The sequence below is a fragment of the Bos indicus x Bos taurus genome, chromosome 5 (assembly GCF_003369695.1).
Source record: "Bos indicus x Bos taurus breed Angus x Brahman F1 hybrid chromosome 5, Bos_hybrid_MaternalHap_v2.0, whole genome shotgun sequence".
In the NCBI taxonomy this organism is placed as follows: Eukaryota; Metazoa; Chordata; class Mammalia; order Artiodactyla; family Bovidae; genus Bos; species Bos indicus x Bos taurus.
In genome coordinates, this window is record NC_040080.1 from 62,420,121 (window position 1) to 62,430,913 (window position 10,793).

The 10,793-nt window shown below is 36.8% G+C and overlaps 1 pseudogene; it reads left to right on the forward strand.

The window, feature by feature from the left end:
- Positions 1–6,662: 6,662 nt before the first annotated feature.
- LOC113893727 lies at positions 6,663–7,584 on the forward strand (annotated as a pseudogene).
- Positions 7,585–10,793: the final 3,209 nt, after the last annotated feature.

The following is a 10,793-nucleotide window of genomic DNA, read 5'->3' on the forward strand; positions in this document are numbered from 1 at the left end:
CATGATTTTGCACAAGATCTTTGAATAATGTTCATGAAAGACAGAAGGGTTAAGAACAGAGACTGATGATTTATAGAGGATACAGTCAATAGGAAAAGTTCCAAGAAAGCCCTTTCCTCTCAATCTGATGATAATGTCTCCCTCATTGTTCTCCACTACACAATCTAAATCTCCAAGCTGAGAATATAATCTTCTTTAATGAGCTTTATATTTTATAACACATTTGTCCCCATGTATATAAACACATTAGGCTATTGGTCAATGAATACATTAAGTTAGGACATTTCTATGCTACTGCACAGGAGTTTATTAATTTATTTCCCAGATGAAATTGAGATATCGAAAAAGTAGCTACTGACAGGGAAAAATAAGGAAGTTTTCAGGGACCAAAGAATAGTCCAGGGCAAGGTATCATATGAGGCTACCTGAAACCAGAATCAAAAATAAGAGATAGAATCAGATAGATAAGATGGAAAGACAGTTGGAGGTCAAAGATTTGACCTTGCACATGAAGTCTCCTATGATCAGTCCCTGAGTGACTGTATTACCTAGAATGGCAGCTAGCAGCTAACAAAAGCCATTTCACATCCCCATAATGCCATCTGTAAATCAGGTACATCTGAAAACTCTGCAACTGGACACAGTCCATTCCCTCACTGTGGAGGGCAAAGCCATGTTTCCTTAGACTCAGGGGAAACCCACCTCAAGGCTCTTTGTGGGAAATATTTTACAACAACCAAGTGAAAACCATTCTTGCAAAAAAACTACTTGGTGTTTACTGGGAGGATCCTGTTCTAAAAGGGAAAAATCAGGAGCCCTGGAGACAGAATACAGATGGGAAACATTTGAATAGCTAGAGTGTGATTAATCATAGGTTTTAAAGAGCAGTTGTCTGCCTACTACTGGTCCTAATTCAGATTCAATTAGTTAACTGACATTTACTTTGGTCAAATAGGCAGAAGTGGCATCATATAAAAGATTGATTCTCGACTCAAAAAAACAGGGGAAATGAGAACATGGAGAAGTCAGTTATCCATGCCCTCCCATCTGCCCAATAATGAAAAGCTATACACAGGTAAAGTGGAAGGAAGTTTCAGTGGCAGTATTCTTAAATGTTTAAGAACTGAATCTCTGGAATCAAATTATTTGTCTTATATCCCCACTTTACCATACCTTTGATGGATTGGTAATCTAGATGGGTAATTTAGGTTCCCTAATACTTATGAGGAGCTTCATTCAAGGCTGACCAGTAAAGAATCCAACTGCCAACACAAGAGACATAGGTTCAATCCCAGGGATGGGAAGATCCCTTGGAGAAAGAAATGGTAACCCATTCCAATATTGTTGCCTGGGAAATTCCATGGACAGAGGAGCCTGGCAGACTACAGTTCATGGGGTCACAAAGAGTCAGATACAACTTAGCAACTAAACAACAATACTTAGTCCTCATCTTCAAAGTGTGAATTACAATACTACAGACCTCAGAGAGTTGCTACATTCAGTTCAGTTCAGTCGCTCAGTCATGTCCAACTCTTTGTGACCCCATGAACCACAGCACCACAGGCCCCCCTGTCCATCACCAACTCCCAGTGTCCATCCAAACCCATGTCCATTGAGTTCGTGATGTCATCCAACTATCTTATCCTCTGTCGTCCCCTTCTCCTCCTGCCCTCAATCTTTCCCAGCATCAGGGTCTTTTCCAATGAGTCAGCTCTTCTCATGAGGTGGCCAAAGTATTGGAGTTTCAGCTTCAATATCAGTCCTACCAATGAACACCCAGGACTGATCTCCTTTAGGATGGACTGGTTGGATCTCCTTGCAGTCCAAGGGACTCTCGAGAGTCTTCTCCAACACCACAGTTCAAAAGCATCAATTCTTCAGCGCTCAGCTTTCTTTATAGTCCAACTTTCATATCCATACACAACCACTGGAAAAACCATAGCCTTGACTAGACAGACCTTTGTTGGCAAAGTAATGTCTCTGCTTTTTAATATGCTGTCTAGGTTGGTCATAACTTTTATTCCAAGGAGTAAGTGTCTTTTAATTTATGCCTGCAGTCACCATCTTCAGTTATTTTGGAACCCAGAAAAATAAAGTCAGCCACTGTTTTCACTGTTTCCCCATCTATTTGCCATGAACTGATGGGACCGGATGCCATCGTCTTAGTTTTCTGAATGTTGCGCTTTAAGCCAACTTTTTCACTCTCCTCTTTCACTTTCATCAAGAGACTCTTCTTCACTTTCTGCCATAAGGGTCATGTCATCTGCATATCTGAGGTTTTTGATATTTCTCTTGGCAATCTTGATTCCAGCTTGTGCTTCCTCCAGCCCAGCATTTCTCATGATGTACTCTGCATATAAGTTAAGTAAGCAGGGTGACAATATACAGCCTTGACGAACTACTTTTCCTATTTGGAACCAGTCTGTTGTTCCATGTCCAGTTCTAACTGTTGCTTCCTGACCTGGATATAGGTTTCTCAAGAGGCAGGTCAGGTGGTCTGGTATGTTGAGATAAACTATGTAATGTATGTAACACTACATCTGGCACCTAGTTTATGAAATGTTAGCTGTTCGCCTAATAAAATTTGGAAGTTAATTTGAAGGAAGAAAAATGGACTTCCTTTTCCAGGAGCATCTTTTCTATGATTGAAATTTATTATCAGAAATATACTTTCCAATTAAAACAAAATATCTCTAGAATCAATAGTTCAAAATATTTTGAATTTTTTAAAAACTTAATGTAGCTTTTGAAAATTGAATATTGAACCATGTTCTGACTTTACAACAAGAAAGCTATTAGAAAGAAGCTTTCCAAATAAGAAGACACCCTCACTAAGTGGTTAACCTTTCATATAATACGTAATTCACTTATTAAGTTTTCCAGAGAATTTTAGAGACCAAGAAACCGAAATACGTGAACTAGTAATTGTTGGAAGCTAGAGAACAGTTTAGAGTTAGAAAATCTGAATATCACAAAACAGATTCCTAAAACTTTTTTACTCACACTTTTATAGGAAAGAAAATATATAATTAAGATTCAGGAGACAAATTTATTTTCTTGCCAATTATGAGACAGTTATACATTTATTTCCAACAATTTGTCCTAAATATCAGAATTAGAGGACTGAACAAAATGGTTGACAGTATCAGCTGCATTTAAAATTGTATTAATCTGTTCATAATTTATAAATAACATTTTTATATAAAGGGGACTGGTATTCATTAAGTTTGGGTGCTTTTTTTAATAAACAAAGAGATAAAAGGAAATAAATAAGAGAGTGTGGAAGAGACAGCTAAGTTTGCAGCACAGTCTGAATGAGGTATTCTGATTTGGCAGAAAGTCTTGAAAGGTCAGGGTACCAGGACAAGTCCAGAAGATAAATTTATGTGCATGTGTAGAGTGAGTTCAAAAAGAGGTGAATGGATTAAGAAATATGGTCAGCATGTTATGCCACAAACTGCAAACAGTAAATGACAAGTACTTCTTTCTCTCTTGGAAAGAAGAGATCATACTCTGTGCTACATATATGAAGAGCTCTATTAATAATTAGACTTTCCAAGGAGGCACTACTTGTGAGACTCCAGAAGTCCTCAAAATAAAAGTGGATAGAAAAGTTTATGGAAGTCTGGGAAATAAATTAAGGAGGATAGAACTATGATCACAGTGAAGGAAAGAATGGAAAGGGTACCAAACTTCACTTAACCAAAGAGGGAAAGTAAGAGACTTCCCTGGTGGTCCAGTGGTTGAGAATTTGCCTTCTAATGCAGGGAATGCAGGTTCAACCCCTGGTAAGGGAACAAAGAGCCCCTATGTCGTTGTTGTTTAGTTGCTAAGTCATGTCTGACTCTTTTGCAACTCGCCAGGCTCCTCTATCCATTGGGCTTCCCAGGCAAGAAGACTGTACTGGAGTGAGTTGCCATTTCCTTCTCCAGGGGATCTTCCCAATTCAGGGATCAAACCCAGGTCTCCTGCACTGGCAGGTGGATTCTTTACCACTGACCCACCAGAGAAGCCCAAGATCCCACATGCCACAGGGTAACTAAGCCTGCATGCCACAACTAGAAAGGCCTGAGAGCCACCAACTAGTGAGCCTGTGTATTCCAAAGCCCATGTTCTGCAAGAAGAGAAGCCTGCAGGCTGCAGTGAAGACACAGCGCAGCCAAAAACAAACAAAACCAAAGAGAGAAAGCACTTAGCACACACAACTCCTTTTTAAGGGAAAAAGAAGAGTGAAAATACTCAGCCTTTATTTAGTATTAATAATGTCCCTAAAACTATGCTAAGAACCTTGGGTTTAATCTTACTTAATTCTCACCATAATTCAATGAGGCACATGATATTAATATTTGCACTTTTTGGATGATGAAATAAAGAAAGCAGAGGGCACTGATCCATTATTTGGCTCATTACCCAGATCATTACCATAATCTGACTGATTCCAATACCCCAGTCCTTCACCATCACCATTTACAAAATGACCCAGGTAACTGAACTCTCCTGATTCAGGAATTACCTTTCCTGAAGTCTCAACCAACCTCCTAGAGAAGAACTGGGAATAGGGGTAGACTCAAGGGCTTGAACAGAATTCAGTCCTATAGTAGCTCATTTCCACAAATCATTTCTGCACATTAATCTTAATAATATAAAAATTTTTGTATGGTTTACTCTTGGGCCAAGGCAAAGACACCTAGTGTCAGTTGAGAAGAGGGGCTTTCCAGGTGGCTCAATGGTAAAGAATCCGCCTGCCAATGCAGGAGCCATGGGAGAGGTTCAATCCCTGGGTTGAGGAGATCCCTTCGGGGAGGAAATGGCAACCCACTCCAGTATTCTTGCCTGACAAATCCCATGGACAGAGGAACCTGGCAGGCTACAATCCATGGGGTCACAAAGAGTCAGACAAGACTTAGCGACTGAGCAAGAATGCACCCACATCAGTTGAAGGGACTCAGGTAAAAGTGATCTCTTTACCCTTGATGCCAAAAATAGCTTCAATAAGTTTCAAGACATTATGGGAGGTAAATAAGACTATATGGAAATAGATGAATGATGTTTCAGTTAAAAGGAAATCAGGTTCGATGCATGATACTGGATGCTTGGGGCTGGTACACTGGGACGACCCAGAGGGATAGTATGGGGAGGGAGGAGGGAGGAGGGTTCAGCATGGGGAACACATGTATACCTGTGGCAGATTCATTTTTATATATGGCAAAACCAATACAATATTGTAAAGTTAAATAAAATAAAATTTTTAAAAAATTAAAAAAATAAAAAGGAAATCAGCCAACTTTTCCATGTATAAAATGCTTAGTCCTTCTTATTGACTTGAAAAATATATATTTAACTCTTCCTGAGTGCCAGATGTGTTGCAAGGCAATCCACTAATAGTGAGCAAAACAAACATGATCTGTGTTCTTGTGTGTCTTGCAGTGGGGTAAGAGAATAAAGAGAAGCTTAAAAGAAAAATACATAACTGCAAATAGCAAAGGTGTGACATAAGATAAACAGTGATGTTCTGAAAACCCCAAGTTCACAGGTTTGTTTAGGGAGCATAGGACCTCCTCTCTAAAGCTGGACGAACTAAAAAAGGGCACGCTAAATGGGACCTACCGAATGAGAGAAAGAGTAGAAAGACTGAGGTTGGAGAGAGATAAGGGAGCCAGGTCACCTGGGATTTTTCAGGCCAAAGTGAGAATTTCGCTTTAGTTTCAAGTTCAGAAGGAAACCACGGAAGGAACTGAAACCAGGAAATAACACAGTTCAATGTATCAGCTTAAAAGAGCATTCTGGTTAATATGTAGAAGATGCCTCGTTTTATTTTTTCTAGTTTTGAAAGTAAAGAGAGTAGAAAAGCAATCTTTTTTTCTTTGCAATTGTTAAATGAGCATGTTTGGCTGTGGAATTCAGAAAAGACAGAGAGTTATAGAAAAAGCTTTGGGAACATCCCACCTTTCATTATAGTCAACTCTGTTTACATTCCACTGAAAGAAGATACACAGTATTTATGATCAGAAGGATTATCGACATTCATTCTGAAGTCTTGTATAGAATAATAATAACATAATCATATATGATATTCATTATTTTCAGGTAATTTTCTAAGTTGTTTAAACATATTGACTCATTTATTCCTTTAACAACACTATTCAATAAATTCAGTTATTCTCCATGGAATAATTCTTCCATATAAAGAAAATGATACACAGAGATTAATAGTTTGCCTAAAGTCTTGTGCTAAATAATGATAATTTGAGCCCAGAAAATCAGGCTCCAGAGTCCATGCCCCAAGCCAATGTGTTGTGCTGCCTCTCTGGGGTCTTTATATGATTCATGATAAATAATGCTTTTGCCTTTATTTTTTCCTTTTCTACATGACTGATGTCATCTGAAAGAGGTTCGTTCTCTAGACGGCTGTAATCTGGGAGTCCTTGTATCACAGACTTATAAGTATAATGATAAGAATGTTTAATACCAGCTTTTGGCCACACTATTGTATCAATCTTGGACGAGCATGAGTCACCAATGCAATCACATTATCAAATAAAATTATATTGTCTTGCCTAGCATTCTTACTCTACTCGCATTTCTAAGCCATTTAAACCCTACTCATATCCAATATCTACCTTATTTTAACCAACAGAAGGTGCAGAAGTCAGACATCAGTGATGAAAAATCACACTGTGTTAACAACATTCATCCTGGTGCGACTGACAGATGACCCAAATTTACAGATTTTGCTTTTTATCTTTTTGTTCATCATCTATCTGCTGAGTGTCATTGGGAACCTGACAATCATCACCCTCACCTTTATAGATTCTCGCCTTAAAATACCTATGTATTTCTTTCTTCGGAATTTCTTCATTCTAGAAGTCTCTTTTACCACTGTCTGTATTCCCAGATACCTCTATACCCTTGCCTCTGGGGACAATGCAGTTACCTATAATCTTTGTGCCACTCAATTATTTTTTCTTATTGTCCTGGGTTTTTCCTCCTGACGGCCATGTCCTATGACCACTATGTGGCCATCTGCAAATCCCTGCATTACACGACCATCATGAACAATATGGTCTGCATCAAGTTCCTCATTGGCTGTTACATGATTGCTCTAATCATCATCATCCCACCATTTGGCATGGGCTTTGAGCTTGAGTTTTGTGACTCTAATATCACTTTGGCTGTGATGCTGCTCACATCCTGAAGGTTACTTGCTCAGACACAGAGTTCCTAGAGTGATTCTTCTTGGTCCTGACTGTGTTGAGACTCATTTTCACCTTGGTGCGTGTAATCATGTCCTATACATACATCATCAGGACCATTGTCAGATTCCCTTCTGCCCAGCAAAATAAAACGTCTTTTTCTACATGTTCTTCCCATATAATTGTGGTTTCTATCACTTATGGAAGCTGCATTTTCATCTACATCAAACCACATGCAAAAAAAGCGGTTGCTATAAACAAGGTGGTGTCAGTGCTAACAACTTCAATTGCCCCCGTAATGAATCCTTTCATTTATACTCTGAGGAACAAGCAAGTGGTACAAGCTCTCAAAGATATGATCAAAAGGGTTGCATCTATTTCAAAGAACTAAGATTAGTGAGCTTAAAAGATCAAAGTGTAAAACAACTTCCTATAATTTTAACAGTTTTATTGAGATGTAATTTAACTATTATAAAATTCACAAGTTTTCATTGTACCATTGAATACACTCAAGTAAATTAATAGAGCTGTCCAATCGCCACTATAATCCATTCTAGAACATTTCCATCACCCCAAATATTTTTCTGATGACCATCGGCAGTCAGTCACCACTTTCATCCCCTCACCTCCAGTACGAACACTGATCTCTTTTCCTCCTCTATAAATTTGCTTTTTCTGGACATTTCATACAAATGGAAACATATATGTATTTGTGTCTAACTTCTTTTATTTGGCATAAAGTTTTTGAGGTTCATTCATGTTGTAGCAGTTATTAGAAGCTTACTCCATTTTATAGCAAATAGTATTCCATCACATGGATATATTACATTCATTTTTTCCTTCACCAGTTGAACATTTGGGTTGTTTCCATGTCATTGTGAGACATACGTTTTCATTCTCTGTAACTAAAATGGAGTTGTTGAGTTGTATGGTACCTATAGAGCTGTTTTCTAAATCTGTAACATGTTAGTCCCACCAGCAATGTGTAAAGGGTCCAGTTTCATGACATATTCACCAACACTTGAATTGTGACTCTTTTTTTATTATGGCTATTCTCATGAGTATGTGATGGCACCTGATTATGGGTTTAATTGGTATTTCCCTAATGATGAATGATATTGAGCATCTTTTCCTGTGTTTATCATATGTTTGTATGTCTTCTTTGGTGAAATTTCTATTCAAATAATTAGCCCATTTTTAATTGGGTTGCTTGTCTTTTATTTTTTTTAATTTTTGATTGCACTACATGGCATTCATGGTTCTTAGTTCCCTCACCAGATATTGAACCCATGCCCCCTGCATGAGAAACGTGAAGTTTTAGCCACTGGACTGATAAGCAAGTTCCAGGTTGCTTGTCTTCTTACTGAGCTGCAAGAACTCTTTGTATATTTTGATCCAAGTCCTTTATTAAATATTTGATATTTGAAAATCAAATATTTTCTCCCAATTTGTGGTATGTGAATAAATCTGTGAAGTAATATTCATTTAAAGTCATTCTTTTCAGCATTGCTTGTAATAGCAAAAGGCATTAAGTGCAATGTTTTTCAATAGAAGACTGATCAATTCAACAGAAGTTCCATTCTGTAGAATACCTTACATCTATTTAAAAAATTAAGTTAGCTTTTTGTGTATTGACATAGAAAATTTTCCATTATGCTATATATTTAAAGTAAGAAAGATGCAAAATAGTGCATACATCCTTTCTGTTTAGAAAAAGATGAAAACTTATCATCTAATTTTACATATGCCTAAAAATTCATTAAAACAATGGAAAAATAGTGAAAATATATGGATAGGTAACCAAGCATATAAGGATAAGGTGATGAAAATGAGCTTTAACTGAATATCTTTTTATACATTCTGCTGTTACAAAGCTTTAAAAACTCATATAATGAATATGAGTATTCATCATGGAAATATATAAAAGTATATATACAAATACAACTTATACAATATATTCTATCAAAAATGAACTTACATATACTATATAAAATACATTTATATTTCATTAATATTAAAATCTTATATTTATTAAAATCTTATATTTACATTTTATTCACATCTGTATTTAATTCATATTCATCATTCATGCAAGTTCATTCATAATTCATACAATTTAAAATATAAGCTTATATTGAATGTATCTATCATAAAACTGAATACCAATATGACACTTTTAGGCATGTATCATTCTCTGAAAGTGTTAATTTCAGGCATTTTTTAAAGAAATATTTCTGTTTATTTGAAATTTAAATGTCACTGGAGATTCTGTATCAGCAGCCAGATTTGAGGTGTATTTTTAAACTTAAATGCACATATTTGGAAAAGATGACCAAAGTTAAACTTTCAACTTTAATGGAATTTTTTAAAACTCTAAGTAAATATATTAAAATATAACGATAAGATATAAAGACAGGATCAGAAATTAATGAAGTGAAAAACAAAGATACAGCATGAGGGAAATTAATAAAGTGCTCTCCCAAAAAATAGAACTAATAAGGTTTTCATGTTCTGGTAAAATTGATAAACAAATAATAAGGAGGATATAGATAATATTAAAAATGGAAAGACTTTGATAGCTACAACTTAGATAGCAAACATAAAAATGCCATAAAAATATTATATCAGTAAATGTAAATCTTAGTAAAATGAACTACCTCTTTTTAAAATGACCTGAAAAAATAAAAAGCCTAAATGGTACTATAAAGTTTAAGGAAATTAATCAATAGTTTTGGTTTTTCCAGTTGTCATGTATGGATATGAGAGTTGGACCATAAAGAAGGCTGAGCACCAAAGAACAGGTGCTTTTGAACTATGATGTTGGAGAAGATTCTTGAGAGTCCCTTGGACTGCAAGGAGATCCAACCAGTCAACCCTAAAGGAAATCAATCCTGAATATTCATTGGAAGGACTGAGGCTGATGCTGAAGCTCCAATATTTTGGCCACCTGATGCAAAGAACTGACTCACTGGAAAAGACCCTGATGTTGGGCAAGATTGAAGGCAGGAGGAGAAGGGGATGACAGAGGATGAGATGGTTCGATGGCATCACCAACTCAATGGACATGAGTTTGAGCATGCTCTGGGAGTTGGTGATGGATAGGGAAGCCTGGTGTGCTGCAGTCCATGGGGTCCCAAAGAGTCAGACACAACTGAGAGACTGAACTGACTGAATTTGGTGGTTGTTCAGTTGCTAAGTTGTGTCCAAGTCTTTTTGACCCTATGGATGGCAGGATGACAGGCTCCCCTGTCCACCATCTCCCAGAGCTTGTTCAAATTCATGTCCATTGGGTCTAATTTACTAGATATTTTTAAAATTGATAAAATTCAAAATTCATTCTTGATAATTCTTAGTGAGTTATGAATGGAAGTGAATTGTGGAGTGTCCAAGTAGACCTGAAATCGTTAGTTTTGCTCTTTCCTACCCATGTTACTTACAAAAAAATAAAACCATCTGATAGTGAGGTATATTGTTTTACTTTAGAATTATGAGTGTGCAATCTCCTAAGTACTTATAATAACAAGTCGTGTAATTGGGCAAAACACACATGAGATGAATGGGTGCCCAAAATCAAAGGAACAGCTAATTCTCCCACAATAG